The sequence below is a fragment of the Staurois parvus genome, unplaced genomic scaffold (genome assembly GCF_062004578.1).
Source record: "Staurois parvus isolate SC_StPar_1 unplaced genomic scaffold, SC_StPar_1.0 ptg000090l, whole genome shotgun sequence".
NCBI lineage: Eukaryota > Metazoa > Chordata > Amphibia > Anura > Ranidae > Staurois > Staurois parvus.
The window spans coordinates 390,817-415,586 of record NW_028317886.1 but is presented as its reverse complement, the minus strand read 5'-3'; the positions used below and the strand labels follow the sequence as shown (position 1 = coordinate 415,586).

The 24,770-nt window shown below is 45.4% G+C and overlaps 1 protein-coding gene and 1 long non-coding RNA gene across 3 annotated transcripts in view; one reads left to right on the top strand and one right to left on the bottom strand.

Moving 5' to 3' along the window:
• Positions 1–3,350: 3,350 nt before the first annotated feature.
• Positions 3,351–24,569, bottom strand: LOC149468209 (uncharacterized). The gene is made up of 3 exons (XR_016311756.1): positions 24,501–24,569; positions 16,496–16,616; positions 3,351–3,521 (listed from the first exon to the last, which is right to left on the bottom strand). It is a non-coding gene; the product is annotated as an uncharacterized LOC149468209 (long non-coding RNA).
• The window catches only part of LOC149468208 (carbonyl reductase family member 4-like), a 32,793-nt gene continuing 32,539 nt past the window's right edge, over positions 24,517–24,770 (top strand). For both annotated transcript variants that reach the window (XM_089670343.1, XM_089670344.1), the window contains exon 1: positions 24,517–24,706. The gene's annotated coding sequence lies outside the window, so the exon portion shown is untranslated. The remainder of the gene's footprint in view (positions 24,707–24,770) is intronic.

Here is a 24,770-nt window from a genome sequence, read left to right as displayed (position 1 = left end):
TGTAGAAGAACTGTGAGAGGGCAACAGGCTATACTTATAAGTTTCAGATTTACGAGGGAAAAGATAGTCACGTGGAGCCCCCCAGATGCCCAGACTACATTGGGAGCAGTGGCAAGATAGTTTGGGACTTGGTGTCATCCCTTTTCCATATGGGGTACCACTTATACGTGGACAATTTTTGTTCAAGCTATTTAGACATTTGTACAATCTTGGAACTGGCGCTTGTGGCAAAGTGTGACCTAATGTGTGTCCACCATTAGAAGTGGGTGGATGCAGGGCGGTATATTTTAATGGTGGGCACACCACACACTTTTTCTGGCAGAGATTTCTTCTCATTTTTTCATTCAGTCCACAGGCTGCATAAAAAAAAAAACCAAACGAACGTAGCATATATACCCAAGGACCAGCAACCTACTGGTACATCACTGGACTTTGAGTGGTTATACCAGGATAATGCCTACAGCTGCAGGCATCATCCTGGTATTATTTTATTCAGCTGGCGATCAGCTTTCATGCAAAAGCAATCCTAGTGGCTAATTAGCTGCAGGATTGCTTTTACAAGCAGCGGGAGATGATGCCCCCCTCCCCCGCTTCCTTCCACGGCCTTCTCGGGCAGTCCCGAGCCATAGGGGGAACCTGAGAATGCAGCCGGTGTTTCTGCCAGCTGACCATAGAGCTGACTGGAGACCAGAATGGTCCCAATCATCTCTATAGCCTAAGAATTTGGAAGCTACGAGCATTTTATCACTTCAGTTTCGCAGGATATAACAGCACCATTTGTAAATTGGGAAAGCGTTTGATCACACCAATTTTGGTTTGATTAGATAATGTAAGGGCAGAGGAGAGATCTAGAGTCTGATAGACCCCAGATTTCTCAAAAAAGAATATATGACAATGCCGATTGAAGTTATAGGGAATATTTGCATTCCCTGTGATAGCATTAAAAGTGATAAAAAAAAAAAAAAATTAAAAGGACAGTGTAAAAATAATTAAATAACAAAATAACTAAAAAAAAGTACCCTCGCCCCCCGCGCATCATTGGATTTCAGGCTCCTGTATGTGGCTAGGCTCCCAAAAAGTCTCATACATGTGGTATCCCCATACTCGGTAGAAGTAGCAGAATGTATTTTGGGGTGTAATTGTACATATACCCATGGCTTGTGCGAGAAATAAATAATTTAAATGACAACTTTGTGCAAAAAAAAAAGTTTTTGTCATTTTCCAGAAACTTGTGTTAAAAAAATAAATATTTCATGGACACCATGGGGTTTATTTACTAAAGCTGGAGAGTCCAAAATCAGACTCCCTTCTGCATAGAAACCAATCAGCTTCCAGGTTTCATTGCCAAAGCTTCATTGAACAAGCTGAGGTTAGAAGCTGATTGGTTTCTATGCAGAAGGGAGTCTGATTTTGGACTCTCCAGCTTTAGTAAATAAACCCCAATATGCCTTTCAGCAGATAGCTTAGGGTGTCTACTTTACAAAAAGGGGTCATTTGAGGGTGTTTGTACCTATCCTGGCATTTTAGCACCTCATGAAATGTGATGGGCAGTCAGAAGTAAATGCTGTGTAAATTCCATTATCTATACCATAGTTTGTAGACGCTATAATTTTCACACAAAGCAATAAATGTACACTTGCTGGGATTTTTTTAACCAAAAACATGTAGCAGAATACATTTTGGCCTAAATTTATGATGAAATTTTAGTTTTTTTGGATATTTTTTATGACCGAAATGAGAAAAGTTTTTAAAAAAAAAAAAAAAGTTTTCTTCAAATACCACCAAAAGAAAGCTCTATTTGTGTGAAAAAAAGGACATAAATTTCATTTATGTACCGTATTGCATGGCCGCGCAATTGTCCATTAAACTAGCGCAGCGCTGTATAGCAAAAAAATGGCGTAAATTGCAGTATCTATACCATAGTTTGTAGACGCTATAACTTTAACACAAAGCAATCAATATATACTTATTGGAATTTTGTTTACCAAAAACATGTAGCAGAATACATTTTGGCCTAAATTTATAACCAACTTTGAGTTTACTATATATTTTTTATAGCTGAAAGTAAAAAATATTGTTTTTCTTCAAAATTTGTGGTCTTTGTTTATAGCGTGAAAAATAAAAAGCGCACAGGTGATCAAATACCACTGAAAGAAAGCTCTATTTGTGTGAAAAAAAGGACTTAAATTTAGTTTGGGTGCAGCATTGCATGACCGCGCAATTATCAGTTGAATTAGTGCAGCGCCGAGTAGCAAAAAGAGGCCTGGTAAGGAAGGGGGGTAAATCCTCTGGATGGCAAGTGGTTGAATCAATACTTCTGATACTAGGGTGCTTTTGGCTCATAAGCAAGCTGTCACGTACCTGGTTGGGGAGCCTGATGTGGAGAGGAGGTGTGATCTTACTACTCCCACTCGGATCCCCTGATAGTGGGGACAGAGGGCGCCGAGCCAAGAGTGGCACGAGTGCCGGGTGGGTCTGGAGATGATGGTAGGCAGGTGAGGACCAAGAAGATCCGGATGCAGGCCAAGTACGGATGCAGGAACGTGGGTGCAGTAGCAGGCAGGTATGGCGGCAACCAGGATACAGACCAGGAGCGGACACAGGAACGTAGGTGCGGCAGCAGGCAGATATGGCGGCAACCAGGATACAGGCCAGGTGCAGACACAGGTATGTATGTGCAGCAGTGTCAGACAAGCTGGGTCAGGATCAATTGAGTGGATCAGGTACAAGGGAGCAGGCAAGCGGATAGTCAGGGATAAGCTGGGTCGGTGCAGGCGGAGTTCTTTCTTAGTCAGGGTCAGATCAGATATAGGCAACAGAATTAGGTTATGAAGTGCAGGACGTTATAGACCAGAAGGCATAGGCTAAACTGTGCTGGTGGTTTAAATAGCCCGCCTTGCGTTGACATGTACGTAGTACGCATGCGCGCACACGCACACTCCCGCACATGCGCACTCGCACAGGTCCCTCCAAGTATGTAGATCTGAGCCTCCTCTCCTCCTCCATTCCTCCTCCATAAAGCTCTCAGGTTTCAGGAGAGGTGGGAGGGCTCCAGAAGCTCTGAACTTCAAAGCCTTCCTAGCCTGCGCTGAGGTGAACTCATGCCTCACTCACAGGCTGACTCATCCCAGGGTGCTACTCAGCTTCTAACCAAAAAAACTATCTGACTAACCTGGAGTGCGCTATATCCACCCTCCCCCCCCCCCCCCCCCCCACTACAAAAACAGCCATGCCCTCACTGGCAGGGCATCCCATACAGAAAAAGGTAGGGGAAAGGGGAACAAACTTGGAGGGGGGATATACACAAATAAATGATGCAACAGAAAAACAAAGTATATGCACTTTACATATTTACATTTGGCAATATGAATTTATGTACAAAAAACACCAACACATGGAAAAATATGAACATAAATACAATTAAAGAACTATGGAACACCTCCCCCTCAAGAGAAACCCTCAACAGCAACAAAAGTACAGACTCTTGTTCTCCAGCAGGGAAGACAGTCGTCTTGAGGTACCTGCAGAACAGAAAAGAAAGGAACTGATGGACAGCACGGACAGCACAAATAGCTAACTAACTGTAACATTTAACTTCAAGGCACTTTAGCAATGTCCATTTTATTTTTTAAAAAATCCTTTATTAAAAGAACTTAAGGAGGAACTCCCCCTGTTGAAGTAGTGAGGTTAGGCAGTCTCCCTGCAGTTTCCCCAGACCAGCATCTCTGAGAAATAGAAAAGAACTGGAGTCCAGCCTAGTCTGCAAAGTAAAATGAGTGTCAAGAGCCTGCTGGGCTGGAATTCTGTGTCAGCCATTTTCAGCCATATTTCAAGGGGCTAGGCAGTCTTACCATGGTGCCATCAGGCATTCATGGAATAACTACGGTTAGGCTGGCCGGCCTTGACGACCACCACCAGGTCCTTCTAAATGGCCCAGCCCCTGCTCCACTCCTACTTGATGTCTTGAAAGCAAGTCCAAGCCTCATTCACATGAGGCCATCTCAATGGCCTGGGGACATGCATGTAGTCCAAGACCAGGTCATCCTCCCACTGTGATCTGGACTCCTCGATGATGTCCATAATATTTTGTGGGACACAGGGATAGTCCAGTTCCCACTCCACAGCCACTCTCTTCTGCAAAATTCTCTGAAACCGGAAGAATCAGGGAAGCAGCTCCCCATCTCCCAATCCCAGCTGTACACAAGAGTGTGGGGACCAAAGGATCCATCTTTTTAAAGACTTGTTGTTGGCCCTGGTTCTAGGCTAAGGTGAGGAAAGTTTTGACTGGGCCTAAGTAGGTATCCTGATGGGCTCTGTCCTGTGGGAATGTCCAGCCGGGTCTGGTGTGTGGGAACTTTCTGATTGTCACGGCAGTGAATCTCTGTCTTCTGTAGTGTCCCCCCCAGGCCCATTCTTCCTTAGTGTCTTCTCGGGACTAGTCTTCCTCAGCTAGCAATCTGGGTGACTCCCAATCTAACCCCCCACCACTGAGACTCCGCTGTCTCACCTAAGGACTGGTCATCCTCGCAGCCAGGCTCTTGTGGGCACCGGCCCTCCAGCAGTATCTACAGCTGGATGGTAGGTGACGGCAGGCAGCCATCCTCCACTGCAATGATCTGCCGATGGGGCAGGGAAATCACGGTTCCGAGATTCAACCCTGTTCTGTACTCCAAACTCTGCACACTTTCTGGCTCTCCAAATCTCTGGCTTCTCCGTACACAGGCCCATCTGCAGGTCTATCTGCGAGGCACTAGGTCACTGGGCATCAACTTGTTAAGCAGCCCTCCATAGTGCCCGCACTTGATCCATGCTCCTACCAGGGGGGTTTGCATTCAGGGCAAATTAGACATAGTCTCTCCATCCCCTCGATCGACGCGAGGGAAAAACCTCTGTGATGCTCTAGGCCAGGGGTGTCAAACTGGCGGCCCTCTAGCTGTTGCCAAACTACAAGTCCCATGAGGCATTGCAAGGCTGATAGATACAAGCATGAATCCCAAAGGCAGAGGCATGATGGGACTTGTAGTTTTCCAACAGCTGGAGGGTCGCCAGTTTGACGTCCTTGCTCTAGGTGATCCCCCTGTGTCCACCGGAATCTCCAGCCACCAAAACTTCAGCATAACTTAGAAAAAACCCTCCATCTTGCTCCTCTCTCTCTCAGCACACTGGGAGTACTGGGTGGGCTTAAGGGTGTGGCCACGCCCCTCTCTCATTTTAGTGCCAGTGTTATGCAGGATTCCCCCCCCCCCTTGCACTTGTGTTAACCCCTGCTTCTCCAAAGCAGGAGCATGCTGACTGGTTTGCAGACCACTGAATCCGGGCAGTAACACAAAAACAATTCACTGACAGCAGAAGAACATTTGGCCCCAACAACTGTTGGGTGATTGGGTGTTGGTAGTTGTAGTAGCAATGGTTGCTACGAACAACAGCAAGGAACAGGATATACTCCCCGCTGCAAACTATAAAGCATATTAACACAGAGTCACTCTTTCCAGGCATTGCAGGGCAACTGAGCATTTGTAATCCACAATTGGGTGAACCGCTCCAGTTGCTTAGGCCAATGGCACACAGGGACACATGGAAGACACTGACTTTTGCAGGCTTTAAGAGTAGTAGAACATAAGCCTCAGCTGCTGGTGGTTGACAGAGTATTTGTAATCCACATAGGTATCATAGCTTGCCATGGTTGCTACGGGTGAAGGTGAACAAAGTAGTGACATAAACTTCACAGTTGTAAGCAGGCACATAACAAACAGAGTCTTTTGTAGTAGCCATCTGTAGAGCAGTAAAAAGACTTTCACAAACTGATAAGCCATTCCGGTTGCTTTGGGCAAGGGCAAGCAAAATAACAGCCGATATTTCAATGGCACCAGCAGATGAATCATGAACATAGTCTCTCATACCAGCCACCTGTAGAGCAGCAGGAAGACTTTTGGATGGCCCCTGCATGGTTGCTGCTGGTTAAAGCATTAGCAATGGTACTTGAATCACAGCAACAGTCACAATTCCTGCAATACAGCGCAACTCCACCTTTCCGCTTGACTCCATGACACTTTACACTGCAGACAGCAATTTCCTGGCTCGTTGGTTGCCAGTTGCTAGGGGCATTGGCTGTGCAGATTGCAATAGGGATATCCCACATGTAGCACTATCCCCTTAGGAGTTACTGAGTTTTTGGTCCCCCTAAAGCTCTGAACAGCCAGGCAACATGCATTTTCTTCTACTCTTTGCACACGGGGAGTCAGTAAACAGTCCTTGAGCTTGGTTTTGTGTTTTTATTAAGGGGTCTAAAACTTGGATAGGGTTGAGGGGTATATGGGATGTCCAAGGAAACTGCAACAGAGCAGACGGGGAGCCCATAGAGGACCTGGCTCATCCTGCCATTGTAAGGGGTAAAGATGAGTCAGATACGGCTTTGTTTTCATCTCTGCTCCATCTCCCACACGTGACCCCTGGATACAGCCTCATAGGGGCCACACCAGGCCCACAGGTGTGCCATCTGCCACAACAAAGGTGATTTAACACCTGAAGGGCCAGCCTCTTGTCTCTCCCCTCCCCCTAGAGAGCATGCTTCCCGCTCTTACCTCCCGGTTGGATGGCCTCAGCCACCCCAGGTTTTCTGGTTAACATGGCAGGTGAGGAGGGAGAGGCCAGAGTGGAGCTGGGACTTGAACTCAAGATTTGGGATGTTGATCCCCCCCATCTCCACTACCTCTGCTCCCCAGCTTCTGCATTCAGAGTGGTAGCACCCCATATCCCGGAGCTTCATCTCTCCCTGGCACCACACGGGCGGCCCCGCTTCCTCCTCCACTCCCAGGCAAGCAACCAAGGGAGTCAGTATAGGAGATGACCGCAGGCCCTGCCCACTGCACTGTGATCCCACCCCTCTCATGCACTCAGGAATCCTCCGCCAGGCCTTGTACCAGGCACAGCTGGCCTGAGGGAAATGAGAGCAAGGCTGAGCTGGCCCAAGCTGTGAAGAGAGTACGGAGAGTGGCAGCAAGTTCAGGGAGAGCAGAGACTCATATCCAGGTGACCAACAGATCAATAGGGCAGTGAATGGGCTGACAAAAGCCCAGATGCCAGGATGCATTTTCTAGTCGCCATGGGGACCTGGCACCTGGGATTTGTAGAGCCCTGCTTTAAGATAAACATTCCAGTATTAACTCAATTGTGTGTTCATTGAACATACATTCTTCCCCCTTAAAGCAGTAGTAAACTGCTGCTTTTCATTAAAAAAAAATCCCCTGCAAGGCAATGGCACAATGGCAATACTAGCACATTATGAAATACTTACCATAGAAAGAAGCCCTCCAGCAGTGCGCTGTCAGCGTTGACAGGGCTTCCATCTTCCCCCGGTCTTCTTTCCGGGTTGTCAAGCCACGATTACATCACTGCTGTGTGAGTGCACGGGAGTCACGGTTCATGGCACACCGCTCTGAAGGGACCACACGGGTATACTGTCCGCTCAGAGCACATGTGCTGGTGACGTCACCGTCTGCATCCAGTGTGAATATCTCCCAAACAATGCAAGTTTAGGAGGTACACACTGTACACGGTACACAAATCCTATCAAAGGGCTAACGGTCAGGACAGACAATCACTGATCCATAAGAAGAAAAAGATTAGGTCCGATACCCAAAATGTCAGGCTAATTGCAAGATACTCGATACAGCACAGAGAGGTTTGTTAAATATTGAATAAATATTGGTACCTATTAATGATAGATAATACAGTATCCAAATATGTGAAGAATTATCCAGAAATAACTTATAGGAGGTCTTCATCTCTTAAAGATCAATTGGTTCAGAGCCATTATTCAAACAAACCTAGGATTAGATCTGAAATAATTGGCACAGCCCCTTGTGGCAGATGTAATTTTTGTAGATTCATCCCTAAAGAATGTCAGTTTACTTTATCTAATGGTCGTATGTATACTCCCTAACTGCCAAAGTGTGGCATGGTGTATCTTATGAGATGCAAATGTGGTGTTTTCTATAGAGAAAAAACCACAGACAGTTCAAAGAGTTCGCGACCATGTAGCATTAATCTCTAAAAAGAAAATGGAAACACCTATTAGCCAACATTAGCCTTCAACAAGCTAATAGATGGAGACGGAGTTGCACTGATTTGAACAGTTCCATTGAGGACAATAGGGTGCGACTTGTCATGCGATTTGAAAACAATCATATAGCATGACAAGTTGCACCGGTGTGAATCAGGGCTTAAGCAACTTTACAAGATAAAAAATAACATTTGTTCATATTTAACCTCTCATTAACCCTTAGTTTACCCTAATTAAAGTTTTTTTTTTCTAGTATTGGATATAGGAGAGGGATTAGAACACCTGTCAGGTTTTTATTGCTATCTGTGTCCCCTTTAAGAAAATTCATCCTATTTGTCTTGTTTTATTGTTATTTATTTATTACAGGTATTTATATAGTGCTGACAATTTACACAGCGCTTTCACATACAGTATATATACTGTAGATATATTGTACATTCTTTCCAATGAGACACAGTTTGCAGAAAAAAAATTGACTGGGGTTATAACCCTCCCTATCCAAAATTAAATAAAACATTTATTATTAGTTCTGCTTTAACTCTTTCTTGCTCTTGTCTAAAGTGTTACTAAACCCTCAACAGTAAAATCAGTCTGTATATTCAGTAAAGCATGCTTGTTATACTCACTGTGGAACCTACGGGGTTAATCCTCTGCATTGTGTAAAAACACAATTATTGACCCCTTATCTCTCAATAAAGAGGACCTGTCACTAATTATTTCTATCACAAGGGATGCATGCGTTCCTTGTGATAGGAATAATAGTGATTACATTTTTTTTTAACCGCCTCCCGCCCGCCATATAAGGTAATGACTGTCAGTGCCGCCTATCAATGCTGCCAATCAGTGCAACCTATCAGTGCCAGTCAGTGCTGCCTAGCAGTGCCAGTCAGTGCTGCCTAGCAGTGCCCATCAGTGCCACCTATCAGTGCCTGTCAGTGCCCCCTATCAGTGTCCATCAGTGCTGCCTAACAGTTCCAGTCAGTGCCGCCTATCAGTGCCACCTATCAGTGCCATATACGAGTGCTGCCTTTCAGTGCCCATCAGTGATGCCTGTCAATGCCCATCAGTGCCACCTACCAGTGCCTCCTCATCAGTGCCGCCTATCAGTGCCCATAAGTGGAGCCTCATTAGCTCACATCAGTGAAGGAGAAAAATTACTTATTTTCAAAATTTTATAACAGAAACTTTTTTCTTTTAAATTTATGTTGATTTTGGTTTGTTTAGCAAAAATAAAAACCCAGAGGTGATTAAATACTACCAAAAGAAATTTCTGTCTCAAAAAAATGATAAAAATTTCATATGAGTACAGTGTTGCATGACCGCGCAATTGTTATTCAAAGTGTGACAGTGCTGAAAGCTGAAAATTGGTCTCTGCAGGAGGAGGGTGAAAGTGCTGGTAGAGAAGTGGTTAAAGGGACAGTGTAAGAAAAAAAAAAGGTAGTGGTGAACGCATACGTAGGCCATGCCCACATATGTAAATGGTGTTCAAACCACACATGTGAGGTATCGCCACGAACGTCAGAGCAAGAGCAATAATTATAGCATTAGACCTCATCTGTAACTTCACACTGGTAACCTGTAGAAATTTTTAAAGCGTCACACATGGAGATTTTTACGTTTGACGCCATTCCACAAGTGTGCGCAATTTTAAAGCATGACATGTTGGGTATTTATTTACTCGGTGTAACATCTTTCATATTAAAAAAAAAAATTGGGGTATATATTGTTGTTTTTTTTAATCGTTTAAGTGTATTTTTTCCACAAAAATTGTGATTGAAAAATATATTCATTTTTAAAAACTGTCCATTTCGGTTTCGGTTTTCGGCCAAGTGCATCCTGAATTTTCGGTTTCAGCACCAGAATTTTAATTTCGGTTCACCACTATTTAGCAGTTTATATTTACTAAAATAATTACATTTCCATCTTCTGTGTACTGTGAGAGACCAGTTGTAGTGAATGCAGGGTGCTGGGTTTAGTAACACTTTAACTAATATTTTTCTGCTTTTTTAATTTATTTATTTTTAACCATAACTATTTAAACTTTTTTTTGTTTTTTTCCATTTTCTTTACTTATTTTTTGTTAGTGTGACATTAAAAAAAAGTGCAGAATTGAAGGGGGGAAAAAAGACTTTTTCTCAGCGAATGCATTTCCTGTCTGTTTTCTTCTGCTCACAGTAGGCTGCTATTGGAGGGAGGAAGAACAGAACCCTACCTATAGCAACCAATATGGCTCCTGCTTTGTCTGACAGAAGTGACTCTGCTGTCACTCCTGTCAATCATGCAGCCGGAGAATAGAACACTTGTAAATTCTAGACCACCCCCACCCCATCCCAAAAACACTGTGCCTTGGACAGCTACCCCTCCAGCCTCGATATCACCTTGTTTGATATTTGATATTTGTAACACTTTATCATGAGGAGTTATTGCTGAATCAGCATACATTTTCATTTTATAACGTCAGCATTGTAATTACAATATAAACAGTATTGTAGTCATTTTTGACAATCCAATATACTGTACAATTACTTGAAAAATCTCCTTTCATGTTGTAAGTGCTGCCTGTCTGCTGACCCTCTCTTTCCACAACTTCCTGGATTCCCTGCATGCTTTGCAGCTTCTCCTTTGCTGTCTGCTTTCAATTTCTAAGGACTATATATCCCATTAACCACTTAACAACTGCCCGCCCGTAATGTACTGTGGATGAGCGGCCACTGTAGGCAAAGCAACATACTTGTATGTTGATTCCTACTTCTGGATGCTCACATGTGCACCCCTCCGGCTGGCACCTGCTGTGATTGTAAACAGTGGGAGCCTGTCAGCAAGTCCCAGCCAATGATTCGCAGCCAGAACCTGCTGATTGGCTGTGTATAAACACAGCCCAGAGCTCTGGGTTGACATTCCACACAGATCACTGAAAGATCTCTCTGTTTCTCATTCCTGCTTTATTAGTAAATGCAACACATTTTACACACATTACACATGGTTAAGTACACATTTAACCCCTTGATCGCCCTAGATGTTAACCCCTTCCCAGCCAGTGTCATTAGTACACCAGGACACTGTATTAATGTCACTGGTGATGTCAGTATCAGTTAGTCAGTTCCCCCCAGCATCAGTTAGTGTCAGATTGCCCAACACACTATCGCAGTCCCATTATAAGTTGCTGATCGCTGTTATTAGTAGTATAAAAAAAATTCCAGTACATCTATCATAGTTTGTAGATGCTATAACTGTCATGCAAACCAATCAATATACACTTATTGGGATTTTATTTCTATCAAAGACATGTAGCAGAATACATTTTGGCCTACATTTATGAAGAAATTTAGATTTTTTTTTCAGCTTTTTATTGGATATGTTTTATAGCAAAAAGTAAAAATTATGTTTGTTTTTTTTAAATTGATGTTTTTTTTCCGTTTATATCATAAAAAATAAAAAGCTCAGTGGTGATCAAATAACACCAGAAGAAATCTCTATTTGTGTGAAAAAAATTATATACATTTCGTTTGGGTACAGCGTTGCATGACTGCGCAATTACCAGTTAAATTATCACAGTGCCGTATAGCATAAAATGGCCTGGTCATGATGGGGTAGAATCTTCTGGAGCTCAGGTGGTTACAGTGTATGTAAAGTTCTGTTTTTAGGTTCTGCGAGAAGTGTAAGTCAAGCCATAAATGAACAGATTTCCCCTCTTTTCTGTCCGGCTGACAAAGATCACCAGACAGGAAGTGAGGGAGAATCTGCAAAAGGGACACAGACAGAAAAACTAATCCGACAATGTAGCTTTCCCCTACTTGTCTTGAAGAAGCATGTTTATTTCTGTTTGCATGGCAGTTGGAGGGTTCTGCTTACTTTCCCGTCTTGTAAAATGTTGTCAAACTTGTAAAACTAAGAACAAATATTCGGCTGGACTATCACTTCCTGTTCCAGAGATGCGAATGGAAGTGAGAGGTAATCTTTCCATAGAGAAGGGAATTAGAATCTTATATGTCACCAGAACATTTGTCCCTATTGCAAGATTTCCCTCACCTCTTGTTCCCATGACAGCTCTAGCTTTTAGTTTCCATGCACACGGAGTATTTTGATAACGCTGGTAATGTTAGCTATGTACACGTTCAGCGGTGTTTTCCTGAGTTTTTCTGCATTTGCGGTTTTAGCAGTTTTTAGCATCCCCCCCAAAAAAAAATTGGGGGGGGTAAAAAAAAGTTCAAAAACGCCGGTTTGCTGCGTTTTACCACGTTTTACTGCGTTTTTCAGCATTAGAGCGTTTTTACAGCTAAAAAACTTCTCTAGAAACCCACTAATCCTGGGTTTTTTTTCCAGCCAAAAAACGTTGATTACAGTCTATGTGTGCATGGACACATAGGATAACATGCTGGGGGGTTTACTAGCTGTAGAAAAAACTGTCAAAAGCCAAAAACAGCCACTGTAAAAATGTCCAGTGTGCATGAGGACCTAGAGCCAGTTCACACTACATGCATTTCAGTTGCTTTTTTCTGCATTCAAAATGCACAGAAAGTACAGTGAGGAACAGAAATATTTGAACACCCTGCGATTTTGCAAGTTCTCCCACTTAGAAATCATGGAGGGGTCTGAAATTCACATTGTAGGTGCATTCCTACTCTGGGAGACAGAATTAAAAAAAAAATTCAGGAAATCACATTGTATGATATTTAAAGAATTTATTTGTCTTGCACTGCTGAACATAAGTATTTGAACACCTAAGAAACAGCAAGAATTCTGGCTCTCAAAGACCTGTTACTGTGCCTTTAAAAAGTCCACCTCTACTCCACTCATTAATCTAACTTAGTAGCACCTGTCTGAGCTCTTTAAAGACACCTGTCCACCCCACAGTCAGTCAGATGCCAACTACTACCATGGGCAAGACCAAAGAGCTGTCAAAAGACACCAGAGACAAAATTGTGGTTTCAAAGGTCACTGTCAGTAGAACACTACGCCGTCATGGTTTCAAATCATGCATTGCATGGAAGGTTCCCCTGCTCAAGTCATCACATGTCCAGGCCCGTCTGAAGTTTGCCAATGACCATCTGGATGATCCAGAGGAGGCATGGGAGAAAGTCATGTGGTCAGATGAGACCAAAGTAGAACTTTTTGGTCTAAACTTCACTCGTCATGTTTGGAGGAAAAAGAAGGATGAGTTGCATCCCAAGAACACCATCCTTACTGTGAAGCATGGGGGTGGTAACATCATGCTTTGGGGGTGCTTTTCTGTGAAGGGGACAGGACGACTGCACTGTATTAAGGAGAGGATGAATGGGGCCATTTATTGTGAGATTTTGAGCAACAACCTCCTTCCCTCAGTCAGAGCATTGAAGATGGGTCGTGGCTGGGTCTTCCAACATGACAAGGACCCGAAGCACACAGCCAGGATAACCAAGGAGTAGCTCCATAAGAAGCATATCAAGGTTCTGGAGTGGCCTAGCCAGTCTCAGACCTAAATCCAATAGAACATCTTTGAAGGGAGCTGAAACTCTGTGTTGCTCAGCGACAGCCCCGAAACCTGACAGATCTAGAGGAGATCTGTGTGGAGGAGTGGGCCAAAATCCCTGTTGCAGTGTGTGCAAACCTGGTCAAGAACTACAGGAAACGTTTGACCTCTGTAATTGCAAACAAAGGCTTCTGTACCAAATATTAACACTGATTTTCTCAGGTGTTCAAATACTTATGTTCAGCAGTGCAAGACATATAAATTCTTTAAAAATCATACAATGTGATTTCCTGAATTTTGCTTTTAAATTCTGTCTCTCAGAGTGGGAATGCACCTACAATGTGAATTTCAGACCCCTCCATGATTTCTAAGTGGGAGAACTTGCAAAATCGCAGGGTGTTCAAATACTTCTGTTCCTCACTGTTGGTTATCTGGTTGTCAATGTCATAGTTCACATCAGTGTGTGCATTTCCAGTGCGTTCCGGATGCAGAAAAAAGCAGAACATGCTGCATTTTTTCTGCACAGAACTGTACTTGAATACGTTAAAATGCATAAAAACCCACCGGAACACATTGGAACGCACCAAAACACATAAAAAATGCACTGGAGCGCACATGTCCCTATTTACATTGAAGAAAAAGAGAGGGGGAAAAAAGGAACAGGAATGCATAAAAAACGTACTGGAACGTGTCAAAAACGCACCGGAGCATGTCATAAACGTGCATGCAGAAATGCATCCGAAACGCATCTGGACTGCGTTTCTATAGTGTGAACCGGCCCCATTCACACAGGTGATTACACTCTCTGCCATTTCCAGTACCAGGAATCTGCAGGTTTCTGCAGCAGGAATTGACAGATGTGTACAAATTGCTGCAGCCGCTGAGCATGTATAATGCAATGGCAGGCTGTCAGCAGCCGCAGATAATTTGCAAATGGATTCCTGCTGCTTGAAATCGCAGTGTGTGTAATCACCCAAAAGGAGCGAGGAAAGGAGCCTTTCTTTCTTTCTCAGTGACAATGGCCATCAGCACAAGTACAAAGGTAAATTTCCCAAGTAGGAACACAGGCAACAATATCACAGGTGTCAAACTGGCAGCCCTCCAGCTGTTGTGGAACTACAAGTCCCATCAGGCATTGCAAGGATGACAGTTACAAGCATGACTCCCACAGGTAGAAGCATGATGGCACTTGTAGTTCCAAAACAGTTGGAGGGCCGCCAGCTACAAAAACTGTTGTTGCTGACTTTTAATAAACACACACTTACCTGTCCCAGAGTCCAGCGATGTACTCACCTGCGCCGTCCCTTCTCTGCCTCTTCTCTCCCTGGCGCCGGCATCACAACTGTGGGCACCAGGCTGAGACAGCTTGCGGCTTCACAACCGGGTTCCCACTGCACATTCTCATTGGTCCGGTAGTCTTCTGGGAAGGTTCCCAGGAGACTGCGGGAGGAAGGAGGGGGGGCAAACTTCTGGCAAACTTTGCCACGGCGAACTGAGTCGGAAGTGGGAGCGGGTACCTGTCAAAACCAGGTACTTGCTCCCCCCCAAAAGGTGCCAAATATGGCAGTGGAGGGGAGGAGGAGACAAATAAGCGGAGCTTCCACTTTTGAGTGGAACTCAGCTTTAAAGGAAACTTCACTCTCTCAATCAACATGGGCTATTTCTAATCCTGATGCTGCTAGCATTAGTAAATAGGAAATAATAATGATAGGAAAGGATATTGTAGCGCTACCCCCGAAGGAACCGCTTGAATGTTTTCCACAGGCTCTCCTTTGCTTCGCCTCGCAGCCAGGCACAGTGTATTTCTGCAGCCCAATATACTCATACACACTTCTGCTCATTGTCTTCAATGACCAGTCTAGGGAATGTTTTGTTTTTGGAGTTTATTGTAGAACTGGAGATAGTAATGGGGAATTGTAGTAGGATACTCCAAAACAGGGGCAGACTGACAACTCATGGGGCCCCCGGGCAATAGGGATTCATGGGGCCCCTGTGTCTTTGCCCACACTCAAAACACACCCAAAAAAACCTATAAAAAGGTACCAGGGGCATTTCATGCTGCCCCCTACTGACCTCAGGCCCTCGAGCAGTGCCTGAGTGTTCGAATGGTCAGTCCGCCCCTGCTCCAAAATCAGAACTATTCACACTGAGGACATCTAGCTGAGATGAAGACTTATGAAGTCTTAGCTGGCATTAGACAGCAAACTTGTCTTGTAACCTATAGCAGCAAGTAGGTTTAGGAGTGAGCAAAGTCCCTTTAGCAGTAATAGTACTTACAGGGCTGAGCCCCTCAGGTACAAGCCATTTACGACAGGCTGCAACAGCCCAAAGGTAACGTAGCTAAGCAAAGTCCTTTGCAATAGAAACACTTGGACAAGCTCTTCAGAACACTAGCTAGTGCTCCCTTTCTAAGACCTACGCCGTCTGTACTCACAAGGCCCAAGAACAGAATGGTAGCCTCCTTCCAATCTTCCAAGTGACTCTCTCCAGTGATACCAGACAGATATTTGGCAGACAGCTCCCCTCAGTCAGCATACTGTAGAACCAGGGTCACTCTCTCTGATGTCATGCCCTCAGGTCGACCCACCTGAGGCCACATGGCAGCAAGTGCCAGGTGAGGCAGCCTGCCTCCAGCCTGCCTGGTGCAATCCACTCCTGGGAAAGCACTGAACCCATGTGCTCTCAGAATATAAATACCACTCCCAACAGTCAATGGGGCAACCCTCCCCTGCGACTGGGCAGAGCTGTATCCATATTCATGCTGTTCATTTGCCTAGCCCCTACCCATGTTCTGGAAGGCTCTCATAGCTTCCAACAGCACCAGAGCAGCATGACCAGACCTAATTAATCACAGCACTCTGTTAACCCCCCTGGCGGTATTCCCGAGTGTAGCTCGGGGTAAACTTTCAGTACCAGAAGCGGTAACCCCGAGCTACACTCGATATTACTCTGCAGCGTTTCTCTGGGATCCCTGGATCACTTACCTTGTCCTGTGCTCCTGCAATGTCCCCCCTGCAGCCTCCCCGGCCATGTCCGCTGGCCGACGCCAGCATCCATCTTCCGGGTTCCATTCCCTGCGAGCGCTGGGACGTATGGGGGACGGAACTGGTGTGAAATTCAAATATGTCAAAATTTTACATACACATAATACACTAAAATCACACAGTATAACATTACTGTATCAAAGCATTTCACACACATTTTGTCCCTAGTGCTTTGTCCTGTGCCCTGCCAAAATTTTTACTGTTCTTTCTGCCTGGAAACTGAGAAACGTCCATGGCGTCCAAAAAGCATCCCTTTAGGTCAAAAGTGGTTTTAGACCAGCTAGAGAACAGCAATAGTAAATCAGAACCACTTGCAGAATTGAGTGATAATGATTCGTGGGGAAATACGTCATCAGACACTGAAAACGATTCTGCGACTTTGCTCAGTGATGTGCGAACTTGGCGCTCTATTCCAAATTTCAGTGTTTTTGTTTTTATTATATTATTGAATTAAATGTATTATTATTATTTTTATGATTATTATATTATAATTTATGATTCGTGTTTGAAATTTTATCATACCCGGGATGTTTACTAGACTCTTGTTCGGACAGATTTCAGTGAGTTATTCCTAAGAATTACAGGCCTACAATAAAAAAACAACATATTTCCATTGGAAACAATGTACCGCTTTGAGCACAGAAATACTGACATAATCAGACCACTAGGGAGACTAAGCAGAATACCACACTGAATTCACCTGACAGCCTCTCTGGTAAGCAGAGAAACACAGCTATGCTTTACCTAACCATATACATCCTAGCACCTGACTAGGAGGGTGCTACAATATCATATTTACTTGTTTTAACCTTTTTTTGCATTCCTTCATTTACTTCCTGGTTTCTATGCCTAGGAAAATGATGTCATGCATCCCAGGAGTCTTCAGGAGGGAAGGAAGGGTTCTCAGCTCAGCCAATGCCTGAGCTAAGGACAGATGGATTCCAGGAAGTAACTGCTACATGAATCATCTGCCCTTACTAAAGATGACCACTGCCAGAAATGCAAAGAAGTGATATTCAAAATGATTTCTCAGCAAAATTAAGCATGGAGACATGGATGGAGGAGTTTGTTTTGAATATTAAAAATGAATTATTTAGCATTTTTGGTTTGTGGCGCTCAGGTGCAATGCAGTTCCACTTTAACCACACAGATCCCCCCCCCCCCCCGCCCAAAATAAAAAAATCTTGTTTTAGAAACGGTTCAAACCACATGTCCAGGGCTTTTTCTTTCTGTATCAAAAATGCATGAACAGTAGGTTTTATGGTTTCCAATGGCATAGTGCACGTCAGTTCTAGTGCATTCCAGTTCCAGAAAAAAAGTACAATATGCTGCATTTTTTCTGCAGTGAACTGTACTGGAAAGCAGTAAAATGCATAAAATAGGCACCGAAATGCAGCCGGAGCATACATGTTCTTATTTAAGTTGAGAAAAAGGGGGGAAAATGCATCAAAAAAGAACCAGAACTAATCAGAAATGAGTTAAAAACGCTCATGCAGAAATGCATCCGGACTGCGTCTTTATGTTTTTAACCGGCCCTTACTGAGTTAAAGTGGAACCTCAACCTAAAAGGGAAGTTCTGCTTTAGGTCCCCCCAAAACACCCCTTACCTTGGGGAGCAGGTAGTTGTCACCTGCTGCCACTTCCACCTGGATTACCTTGGCCCACAGCTTTCAGGTTCCAGGATGCTGCGGGACCTTTCACAGGGCGTAGCGCGGCTTATGCATGTGCAGTGGGAAGTCGGCTGTAATGCCAAAAGGAGTTACAGCTAGCTTCCCACAGTAGACATGCCAGCGCTGGGAACCCAAAGAGCGAAGAAGAACCAGCTTGAGCATGGACAGGGCTGGATCCCTGGACAAGTAAGTGTCCTTTTATTAAAAGTCAGCAGCTACAGCATTTGTAGCTGCTGCCTTTTAAAACAGAACTCCATAATTATTTTTTCCCCATGCAGTGGGGCTGTGTCTGCATTGCATGGGTTAATTGCTTGTTTTGTCCAGGGACGCACCCAGGGCTGCTGTTAGAAACCACGGGGCCCCATACAGCCAACCTGAGAGCCCCCCCCTAAAAATAGTACACCGTTTAATATGCTTCAGTTTTGAGTGAACACAGTGAGCGATAGGTACCAATCATGAACTGTGTTCATTCAGGGAAGGAAGGGGCTGATATATGTGACATATTTCCCCCACTCTTCATCCTGAAGGATCCTATTGTGTGCTTGCAGCTGCCGGTGAGAAGGAGAGGAGGGCAGCCAGCAGCACTGCAGGGGTGGGAGCACACAGGGGGAAATGTATGGTGCACAGGGAGGGTGATGTGTGCAGCGGCTGTATGGCTTTTCTCTGCAGCAGCTGAAAGCCAGTGGGAGGGAGAGGAGAAGAAGTCAGCTTTCAGCTGCTGCAGAAGAGCCATACAGGGGATCGGTTCCAGTAAATGCCCCCAGTCGTACCCATCACCCTCCCTGCCCACATCTGACTCACCTAGCTGCCTGTGCCCCCCTTCTGGCCTGGGCCCCGTACAGGAGGACTAGTGGTACCCCCCTTATCCACGGCCCTGGACGCACCAAATGGCTAAACTTACCCGATTCTTTGATCCTCTGAAAAACAACGCTCTCACTCTTGTTCAAAACCAGTATATGGGCATGATGTCAGGAATATTCAATTGACAAGACTGCTAGCGTGCAGGGGATAGGAGCAGCAGGGACTGGTCTTGCGGTTGAAGGATTGCCAGATTAGGTAAGTATATCCCCACTCTCTGCACCCCTAGACAAAAATGAGCAGGCCCACTGCATGGGTAAAAAAAAAATCCTGGATTTTTTCTTCGACCGCTTTACCGCCGCCCTATAGCAGAAATACTGCTACAGGGCGGCAGGGGTGCATAAAATCAAGTATATATACGTGATTTTGCATTTCCGGGTAGGTGGTGCACGCGCCCTACCCACGCCAACATTTGCGGCCTCGACTGTCAATCACCGCGTCCTGGTCAGTGATTAATTGCTGGAACTTGGTGATCGCCGAGTATTACCAACAGGGGAGAGAACTGTATGTAAACAATACAGTTTTTCCCGTCAGCTCCAGCACACTGCTTTGTATGGCTCTGCCCAGCAGTGTGCTTACAGTGGAAAGCACAGACACAGCCTCATAGTAAAACACACACAGCACACAGTTAACCCTTTGATCTCCCCAGATGTTAACCCCTTCCTGCCCAATGTCATTAGTACAGTGTTAATGCTTTTTATTAGCACTGATCACTGTATTGGTGTCACTGGGCACCAAGTATGTGGGCTCTCTCCAGACTTACCTGCCCACAGTCTATCCATTATTATATATGCGCTTCTACTATGGAGACCCTCAAAATTTATGGAGCTAGGACTGTAGCATACTGGGGTGTCGTGAAGAGGCAGCTTACACACGTTTTTGCAAATGGGTGCAAACTAAACCCCTAGTGTTACTAAACCCACAACAGTAAAATCAGCCTGTATATGCAGTAAAGCATGCTTGTTATACTCACTGTGGAACCTAAGGGGTTAATCCTCTGCATTGTGTAAAATGGCTGTTTGATCCTGTCTTCTCTACCCCTCCTTTTGTTCAAATGTCCACCTGATACAGACTGAATCCATAGCCATTCTGCACATGCGCAGTTTGGGGTGTATTGCTAGAGAGGTTTTTTTTTCCTTGGGAGAGTGCATGTGATCAGCACAGGGCCAATCAGCAATGTCCAGAGGTCAGGGGTTCTGCATCCTCCTAGAGCAGAAAGAAAACTCCTGCAAGCTTAAACCAGTGCTCTGCTGAAGTCACAAGACTGTTCTAACTACTGATGAGAAAAGGTATTTAGCAGTTTATAGTTACTACTAGTGTATACTTGCCAACAGTCATGAATTGCCCGAGACAGTCCAGAATATTGGACCAATGTCCTGCTGGAAGCTCATCCCAGGCAGAATCCTGAGTAGTTGAATCTGTGACGGACAGCTGCCATGGACTGCATAGACATACCCAGACCACTCCCCTACTCCACCTCTCGGAAGTCAGGTGGTGCTCTCCGCTTTACATGATTGGGGGCATGTGTGTGTGAGGGGGGGTGCAGAGTTGTGTATGTGTGTGTGGGGGGGGGGGAGCAGTATGGTGGCACATACTATGATATTTATGGTGGAGCATCTGTGATATTTATGGTGGATCATACTGTGATATTTATGGTGGATCATACTATGATATTTATGGTGGATCATACTGTGATATTTATGGTGGATCATACTGTGATATTTATGGTGGATCATACTGTGATATTTATGGTGGAGCATACTGTGATATTTATGGTGGATCATACTGTGATATTTATGGTGGATCATACTGTGATATTTATGGTGGATCATAATGTGATATTTATGGTGGAGCATACTGTGATATTTATGGTGGAGCATACTGTGATATTTATGGCACATCATACTGTGATATTTACGGCGGAGCATCTATGATATTTATGGCGGATCATACTATGATATTTATGGCGGAGCATCTATGATATTTATGGAGGATCATACTATGATATTTATGGCGGAGCATACTGTGATATTTATGGCGGAGCATACTGTGATATTTATGGTGGAGCATACTGTGATATTTATGGCGGAGCATCTGTGATATTTATGGTGGAGCATACTGTGATATTTATGGTGGAGCATACTGTGTGGCAGAGCATACTGTGATATTTATGGCGGAGCATCTATGATATTTATGGCGGAGCATACTGTGATATTTATGGTGGAGCATACTGTGATATTTATGGTGGATCATACTGTGATATTTATGGTGGAGCATACTGTGATATTTATGGTGGAGCATACTGTGATATTTATGGCACATCATACTGTGATATTTACGGCGGAGCATACTGTGATATTTATGGTGGATCATACTGTGATATTTATGGTGGAGTATACTATGATATTTATGGTGGAGCATACTGTGATATTTATGGTGGATCATACTGTGATATTTATGGTGGAGCATACTGTGATATTTATGGTGGCGCCTACTGTGATATTTATGGCGGAGCATCTATGATATATATGGCGGATCATACTATGATATTTATGGCGGAGCATACTGTGATATTTATGGTGGAGCATACTGTGATATTTATGGCGGAGCATCTGTGATATTTATGGTGGAGCATACTGTGATATTTATGGTGGAGCATACTGTGTGGCAGAGCATACTGTGATATTTATGGCGGAGCATCTATGATATTTATGGCGGAGCATACTGTGATATTTATAGTGGAGCATACTGTGATATTTATGGTGGAGCATCTGTGATATTTATGGCGGACCATCTATATTTATGGCGGAGCATACTGTGATATTTATGGTGGAGCATACTGTGTGGCAGAGCATACTGTGATATTTATGGCGGAGCATCTATGATATTTATGGCGGAGCATACTGTGATATTTATGGCGGAGCATCTATGATATTTATAGTGGAGCATCTTTGATATTTGTGGTGGAGCATCTTTGATATTTGTGGTGGAGCATGCTGTGATATATATGGCAGAGCATACTGTAATATTTGTGGTGGAGCATACTGTACTCTGACCATCCATTGTGCCATGTCTGCAGTCCCTGTCCATCCCTTGTGTCATGTCCGCAGTCTCTGACCGTCTCCTGTACTATGTCCGCAGTCTCTGGCCATCCCTTGTGTCATGTCCGCAGCCTCTGGTCATCTCCTGTACTATGTCCACAGTCTCTGACCGTCTCCTGCACTATGTCTGCAGCCTCTGGTCATCTCCTGCACTATGTCTGCAGTCTCTGACCGTCTCCTGCACTATGTCCGCAGTCTCTGGCCATCCCTTGTGTCATGTCCGCAGTCTCTGACCGTCTCCTGTACCATGTCCACAGTCTCTGACCGTCTCCTGTGCTATATCCGCAGTCTCTGACCATCCCTTGTGCCATGTCTGCAGTCTTTGACCATCCCTTGTGTCATGTCCACAGTTTCTGACCGCCTCCTGTACTATGTCCGCAGTCTCTGACCATCTCCTGTACTATGTCCACAGTCTCTGATCATCCTTTGTGCCATGTCCGCAGTCTCTGGCCATCCCTTGTGCCATGTCCGCAGTCTCTGGCCATCCCTTGTGTCATGTCCGCAGTCTCTGACCATCTCCTGTAGTATGTCCGCAGTCTCTGACCATCCATTGTGCCATATCCGCAGTCTCTGACCATCCCTTGTGTCATGTCTGCAGTCTCTGACCGTTTCCTGTACTATGTCCACAGTCTCTGACCATCCTTTGTGCCATGTCCGCAGTCTCTGACCATCCCTTGTGCCATGTCTGCAGTCTCTGACCATCTCCTGTACTATGTCCGCATTCTCTGACCATCCCTTGTGTCATGTCTGCAGTCTCTGACCATCTCCTGTACTATGTCCGCAGTCTCTGACCATCCCTTGTGCCATGTCTGCAGTCTCTGACCATCTCCTGTACTATGTCCGCAGTCTCTGACCATCCCTTGCGCCATGTCCACAGTCTCTGACCGTCTCCTGTACTATGTCTGCAATCTCTGACCCTCCGAGAGGTAATGTGCTGTAACCTCTAGCAACTAATCACTGAGTGTGGACCAGTTCTTTATGTTTGCATTATTAATTTTTTTTTTTTTTTTTTTTAGATAAGTCTGTGTGTTTATTTGTTTTTTGGGCTGTTGGGGTGGAGAGCAAAATTGTATGGGGGAGCCCAAGAAAATCTCACTCTGTTTAACCACACCCCCTTTAAGCAATGCCCAACACTTAAAGTAATTAAAGCCACACCCACAATTGATGCCCCGTCCCTAATTTACATATTGATCCGCCTACACTGGCTTTCTGGACATCCGATTAAAAAAAAGTGTCCCTAGAAATTTTTTTAAAATGTTTGCAACTATGGTACTGTGGGAGAGTGGATATAGTGAATGCGGGGTCTGGGGAGAGCAGATATAGTGAAAACGGGGTCCAGGGAGACCGGATATAGTGAATGCGGGGTCCGGGGAAAGCAGATATAGAGAATGCGGGGTCCGGGGAGAGTGGATATAGAGAATGCGGGGGCCGGGGAGACCGGCTATAGTGATTGCGGGGTCCGGGGAGAGCGGATATAGAGAATGCGAGGTCCGGGGAAAGCGGATACAGTGAACGCGGGGTCCGGGGAGAGCGGATACATTGAACGCGAGGTCCGGGGAAAGCGGATACGGTGAACGCGGGGTCCGGGGAGAGCGGATACGGTGAACGCGGGGTCCGGGGAGAGCGGATACGGTGAACGCGGGGTCCGGGGAGAGCGGATACGGTGAACGCGGGGTCCGGGAAGAGCGGATACGGTGAACGCGGGGTCCGGGGAGAGCGGATACGGTGAACGCGGGGTCCAGGGAGAGCGGATACGGTGAACGCGGGGTCCGGGGAGAGCGGATACGGTGAACGCGGGGTCCGGGGAGAGCGAATACGGTGAACGCGGGGTCCGGGGAGAGCGAATACGGTGAATGCGGGGTCCGGGGAGAGCAGATACGGTGAACGCGGGATCCGGGGAGAGCGGATACGGTGAACGCGCTGTCCGGGGAGAGCGGATACGGTGAACGCGCTGTCCGGGGAGAGCGGATACGGTGAACGCGCTGTCCGGGGAGAGAGCATACGGTGAACGCGCTGTCCGGGGAGAGCATACGGTGAACGCGGGGTCCGGGGAGAGAGCATACGGTGAACACGGGGTCCGGGGAGAGAGCATACGGTGAACGCGGGGTCCGAGGAGAGCGGATATAGAGAATGCGGGTCTGGGGAGAGTGGATATAGAGAATGTGGGGTCCAGCTGTTAGACAGGGCAGTTCGGTTGGTTGGTAAGCTGAGCTGGGAATTTTTCTTTGTTGTTGGACATGCGTGGCCCTTCCACGTGCTCCTTGCTGCAAAGGCCAGTTATAGGTTGGGGCAGTGCGCACGCGCACACACACTTACTTTATCTAGAGGTGAGAGATGTGCACGGACTTGGCCCCGTCACTTCACCACATGAGGAGGAGCTCTTTGTACAGCAGTGAAGGAGGTCACATGACCTACTGAGGTCACCAGGAGCCAGAGCGAGGCTTGGAACGCAGGAAGAGGAGTAGAGCAGTGTGGAGCTGGTTTATCTAGGAAGGACAGGCTGGAAGGAAACCTGCGGAGTGGTACTGTGATGATATATGATTTGTCTGCTAAGGCAATGGAGGGAGCAGCAGTTTCAGTGATAGA